This window comes from Arachis hypogaea, chromosome 1, assembly GCF_003086295.3.
Source record: "Arachis hypogaea cultivar Tifrunner chromosome 1, arahy.Tifrunner.gnm2.J5K5, whole genome shotgun sequence".
NCBI lineage: Eukaryota > Viridiplantae > Streptophyta > Magnoliopsida > Fabales > Fabaceae > Arachis > Arachis hypogaea.
In genome coordinates, this window is record NC_092036.1 from 34,843,797 (window position 1) to 34,850,391 (window position 6,595).

At 41.8% G+C, this 6,595-nt stretch overlaps 1 pseudogene; it reads left to right on the top strand.

Moving 5' to 3' along the window:
- The first annotated feature begins 4,777 nt into the window (after positions 1 to 4,777).
- LOC112801980 (uncharacterized) lies at positions 4,778 to 6,272 on the top strand (annotated as a pseudogene).
- The last annotated feature ends 323 nt before the right edge of the window (positions 6,273 to 6,595 follow it).

Here is a 6,595-nt window from a genome sequence, read left to right on the forward strand (position 1 = left end):
TATTCTCTTCTTTTTATCCTATTTGATTTTCAGTTGCTTGGGGACAAGCAACAATTTAAGTTTAGTGTTGTGATGAGCGGATAATTTATACACTTTTTGGCATTGTTTTTAGTATGTTTTAGTTAGTTTTTATTATATTTTTATTAGTTTTTATTTAAAATTCACTTTTCTAGACTTTACTATGAGTTTGTGTGTTTTTTTGTGATTTCAGGTATTTTCTGGCTGAAATTGAGGGACCTGAGCAAAAATCTTATTCATAGGCTGAAAAGGACTGCAGATGCTGTTGGATTCTGACCTCCCTGCACTCGAAGTGAATTTTCTGGAGCTACAAAATCTGAATTGGCGTGCTCTCAATTGCGTTGGAAAGTAAACATCCTGGGATTTTCAGCAATATATAATAGTTCAAACTTTGTCCGAGATTTAATGGCCTAAACAGGCGTTCTAAGTCAGCTCAAGAATTCTGGCGTTTAACGCCGGAACTGGCACAAAAGCTGGAGTTAAACGCCCAAACTGGCACAAAAGCTGGTGTTTAACTCCAAGAAAAGTCTCTACACATAGAAGCTTCAATGCTCAGCCCAAGCACACACCAAGTGGGCCCAGAAGTGGATTTTTACGTCATTTACTCATTTTTGTAAACCCTAAGCTACTAGTTCTCTATAAATAGGACCTTTTGCTATTGTATTTTCATCTTTGGACGTCTAGTTCTTAGATCATGGGGGCTGGCCTCTCAGCCATGCCTAGATCTTGGTTCTTCTGGTTCCCTCTTTGGGGCCGAAGCCAATGATCACCATTATCACTTATGTATTTTCAACGGTGGAGTTTCTACACACCATAGATTAAGGTGTGGAGCTCCGCTGTATCTCGAGTATTAATGCAATTACTATTGTTCTTCTATTCAAGTCAGCTTATTCTTGTTCTAAGATATTCATTTGCACCCAAGAACTTGATGAATGTAATGATTATATGATGCTCATCATCATTCTCACCTATGAACGTGTGCCTGACAACCACTTCCGTTCTACATGCAAACAAGGCTTGAATGTTTATCTCTTGGATTCCTTAATCAGAATCTTCGTGGTATAAGCTAGAATCCATTGGCGGCCATTCTTGAGAATCCAGAAGGTCTAAACCTTGTCTGTGGTATTCTGAGTAGGATTCAGGGATTGAATAAATGTGACGAGCTTCAAACTCGCGATTGTGGGGCGTTAGTGACCGACGCAAAAGAATCATTGGATTCTATTCCGACATGATCGACAACCGACAGATGAATAGCCGTGCTGTGACAGAGCGCGTTGAACATTTTCACTGAGAGGACAGGACTGTAGCCATTGACAACGGTGATGCCCAATATACAACTTGCCATGGAAAGGAGTAAGAAGGATTGGATGAAGACAGTAGGAAAGCAGAGAGACGGAAGGGACAAAGCATCTCCATACGCTTATCTGAAATTCTCACCAATGAATTACATAAGTATCTCTATCTTTATTTTATGTTTTATTCATCTTTTAATTATTAATCCTCATAACCATTTGAATCCGCCTGACTGAGGTTTACAAGATGACCATAGCTTGCTTCATACCAACAATCTCCGTGGGATCGACCCTTACTCGCGTAAGGTTTATTACTTGGACGACCCAGTGCACTTGCTGGTTAGTTGTGCGAAGTTGTGATAAAGAGTTGAGATTGCAATTGAGCGTACCATGTTGATGGCGCCATTGATGATCACAATTTCGTGCACCAATAAGTGATGAAGGTCCAGGCATGGCCGAATGACCAGCCTCCCCAAAAGTGATCAAAAGATCAAAAGATAGTCTCAAAATGATCTCTCGATGTGAATACAATAGTAAAAAGTCCTATTTATACTAAACTAGTTACTAGGGTTTACAGAGATAAGTAAATGATGTAGAAATCCACTTTCGGACCCACTTGGTGTGTGCTTGGGCTGAGCATTTAAGCTTTCACATGTAGAGACTTTTCTTGGAGTTAAACGCCAGCTTTTATGCCAGTTTAGGCGTTTAACTCCAGCTTGTATCCTGTTTCTGGCGTTTAACGCCAGAATAGGACAGGAAGTTGGCATTTAAACGCTAGTTTGCGTCATCAAAACTCGGGCAAAGTATGGACTATTATATATTGCTGGAAATCCCAGGATATCTACTTTCCAACGCAATTAAGAGCGCACCAATTGGGTTTCTATAGCTCAAAAAAATCCATTTCGACTGCACGGAGGTCAGAATCCAACAAAATCAGCAGTCCTTTTTCAGCCTCTGAATCAGATTTTTGCTCAAGTCCCTCAATTTCAGCCAGAAAATGCATGAGATCACACTAAAACACACAAACTCATAGTAAAGTCCAGAAATGTGAATTTTGCTTAAAAACTAATAAAAATATACAAAAAACTAACTAAATCATACTAAAAACTACCTAAAAACAATGCCAAAAAGCGTATAAATTATCCGCTCATCACCAAGCATAATGGTCTGTAGGGGATCTCAGAACAGGACGCTGTGCCATACCTACATTGGGGGCACCACTTAAGTTAAAACTCGGGAGGTCAAAAAATTAGAGGAAACGGAAACTAAAACTATATTCTGCTACATCATTATTCTACACTAATCCACAGTTAATCCAAGGCCTAAATTCAAGAATCAGATACCTAATTGTAACGCCCCTAAAGAACTAGCTAACAATAACGAGCCCAACCCAGGCAAGAACGACTAGAAACAACGTGTGACATGTGTAGTAATGACAGTAACAAAGACAAAACAACAACCACCCATAATGAAAAGATGAGGCAGATGAGATTTACCAGTAGGATTCGTAGCACATGAGTGACAGAATCAGGGATGAAAAAGAATGAGGTGAAGAAGATGTGGGAGAATGAGGAGCGAAGGAGTTGCAAGGTGAAAAAGAAGGTGCAGAATAATAACTGTCAGAGGGAAGCGTAAAAAGTCAGGGGTAAAATAGACTTTTTTCTTGGCTTACAAATCTGTCATAAAGAAGCATTAAATGCTTCGCACGGAAAACAAAGTGATGCCCCAAGCAACAAATGGGGGCAACTCACGCATTGGAACCACGAACCCCCTCGACGAACTCCCAGACCCAAGAGGACCAGATCAAGGAAGGCGCAAGTATTTCGAATGTGCCAACCACGAGCCTCGGGCTTCACGGTTGACACGTTGGGGCACTGTTCCGCCCCATCCCACTAATGATCTGGGTTCGGTCACGAGTCACCGACTCGACGGGTCCACCGACCCGAACCAAGAGGTGACCCGCGCGTCACCTCACATTCCACAAGAAACCTGGACAGCTAGTGGAAGCTTCCAGGCAGGTGAGCCTGATCACAAGGGGCCCACCCGAGCATGGAGTATAAATGGGAGGGAACTACACCTCCCCAAAGGTACGTCACCCTTCTAACCCTACTTGGCCGCCTATTCATACGGATGATAAACCCCAATTTTAGGGTTTATCTTGTGCAGAATTTGGGGGGTTTTATCAACATTCTTTCACACTTATTCATATAAATTGCATGGTTTTGTGTTTTCTCCCTAATTTTGCTTCATGATTGAAAACATGTTTCTTGGACCCTAAAAATGTATATTTTAATCCTCTTCTATTATCATTTGATGCCATGATGTGTATGTTAAGTGGATTCAGGATCTATAGGGCAAGGATGGCTTAAAAGATGGAAAGGAAGCATGCATAAATGGAAGGAACATGAAGAATGGAGCTTTGGAGAATTGGCCGCGACGCGCACGCGTGGGCGACGCGTACGCGTGGAGCATGTTGCCAGGATTGGCGCGCATAAGTTGATGCATTTGCGTGGCTGAGCAAAAATTCCACCGACGCGTACGCGTGACTGATGCGTACGCGTGGGTCGCAAGAACCTCAAGTGATGCGCACGCGTGACCGACGCGCACGCGTGATGCTCAGCATGTGACCTCATTAATGAACTCGTGGCTGGCAATTTCTAAGGAGCTCCAGGCCCAATTCCAACCTGATTCTGCATGGAAAAGACCTAGGAATTGAGGGGAGAAAGAGGGGATCAATCATACACACTTTACACACAATTTTAGCTAGTTTTTTGTTCTTGTTCTTCTAGAGAGAGAAACTCTTATTCCTCTCTAGATCTAGTTTGATTTGATCTTCCCTTGTTGAAATTCTGAATTGGATCTTGTTAATTTTAGTTTGAATTACTTAATTTGAGCTCTCTAGTATAATTTTGTTTAGATCTTGTGTTGAATTTATGTTTTCTTGTTATTTCTCTTTTTCTTCTCATTTTATGAACTTTATGGGTCTTGAATTTCCATTAGTGCATTGATGTTTTCTATGATTGATAATGTTGTTTGAGTTATTTTCTATTGATAATTGTTAGTTGGTACTTATAATCTTCAATTGATTTGCAATTTGAATGTCTTTTGTTAATACATACCATGTGTTTGATGAAATGTTTCCTTTGATTATGGAAAAGTTTTCTTTACTCTTGGCATAGGCCAAGGAAATTGGGTAAACTTAAGTCATTGGGTCTAATTGATTTGGTGATTTGAGAACCCTAGTGGTCAACTTGATCCCCATTGACACCAATCTACTACTAACGGACTCTAACTTTAGCATCGGAGTGTCCTTACAAGTGGTTCCATCCGCCGTCACGTCAACAAATAGGCAGAGCGCGCCGCTCCATCAACTTACGCTCAGGTCCAGATCCTCTCATTCCCTTGCTCTGTCATTTACCTTATCAATCTACCAAATACCCGAGCAACCGAACATTATCCAATTTTGTATTTTCATATAAGCAAAAATAATTTTTAAATCCAATACTTAAAAACTCATCTAAGTATGTGAATATAAGCGTGTAAAAAAATCTTTAAAATGAAACTCTACTTTCCAAAGCTTTTTTTTTTGTCTGATCTACTGTTCATAGTTAAATTGTGTAAGATTAATTACATTGAAAAATAAAATACACAAAATAACCAGCGGATAGCGGTTTGAAGCTGAAGAACCCGATAGGCCACAACCCATAGGAGTCCCGAGTCCCTCATAGTTAGAGAAGAAGGAAAATCGAACAAAATCGAACCCGCCGCCTTCCCAAACCTCTTCTCCACTTCAACTTCCCATCACGCAATCCCCGAAATCCCAATTTGTCAAACCCTAATTTCGATCCCCAAATATCCAGATCGATCGAATTCCATGGCAAACCCTTCCTCATCTTCCTCCTCCTCGTCTCAATTCACCTACTCCTCCGATCCCTCTTACTTCCCCACTCCCTTCCACCTTCAACAACCGCCTTACGCCCCACCCCCTCGTCCCCCTCCTCCCACCGTCGCCGCTGCCCCCGCTGCTGCCGCATACAGCTATCCTCCTCCACCGTCACACCACCACCAATTCCAGCGCGACGCTCAGCAACTCTTCCAGCGCGACGCCCAGACCATCACCCCGGAGGCTCTCGAGAGCGTGAAGGCCGCCATAGCCAGCAGCGACGTCGACCACAAGACCGACGCGAAGCGGAAGGCAGTTCCCCGCCGTGCCGCTGGGCAGACGTGGGAGGATCCCTCGCTGGCCGAGTGGCCGGAGAACGACCATCGCTTGTTCTGCGGCGATCTAGGGAACGAGGTGAACGACGACGTTTTGTCGAAGGCGTTCACAAGATTCCCTTCGTTTAACATGGCGAGAGTTGTGAGGGACAAGCGATCAGGGAAGACCAAAGGGTACGGATTCGTGAGCTTTGCGGACCCTTCGGACCTCGCTGTGGCTCTGAAGGAGATGAACGGGAAGTACGTTGGGAACAGGCCAATCAAGCTATGCAAGAGCAAGTGGAAGGAGAGGACCGATTATGATGCTGTTGATAAGCAGAAGAAGCACTCCAAGAAGAAGTTGAAGTCTTCCTCCAAGGTTGGCGTGTTGCATTACTAATTAAGGTAGACGTCGAAAAGAAAAAGAAAAAGTGTTTGCATTGAAATCCTAATTTGAACTACTTGATGTAGCTATATATGTGAGTTGTTTTAGTTTATGAAGGTTTTGAAAATAACTCATATGTGGTCAATGTTAAATCCATGTAAGTTGCTGATGCGACCAAATTGAACAACTTAGTTACCCACCTCAAGGCTCTGTGAACGTAAGAATCGTTGAGGCTCTGTTTTTTATAACAAGAATTTATGAAAGAAATATGCAATCTGGAAACTAAATAAGGAAATAAGTTTCCATTGTTTTTGAAACTTCTTTCATAATTCCTGAAAACATGAAAGCCCAGAATAAAATCTGACTTTTTGTTGTTTCAATGTTTGCAGTTTGTTTTATCTCTTTCTAGTTTATGTTGTTTCTCTGTGCAGAACCATTTAGAAATTAATGGTGATTGGCTCAAAAAACATATGCAAGAACAACTCAAGTGTCAACTTCATCTTATAGGTTTTATTTGAACCTCTCTAGGTTGTTAACGCATCTGAACCACTTCAAATTGCTTTATTTAGTTTGAGTAAAGTTTCTTACATTTTCTAATTTTAATCAGTGGATTAACATTTGAGTGACAGTGCGCAAGAGGTTTCATTAGTTTTTACTAGACGTCTATACATTGGATGCCCAGATCGTTCAAGTTTTGGGGAAT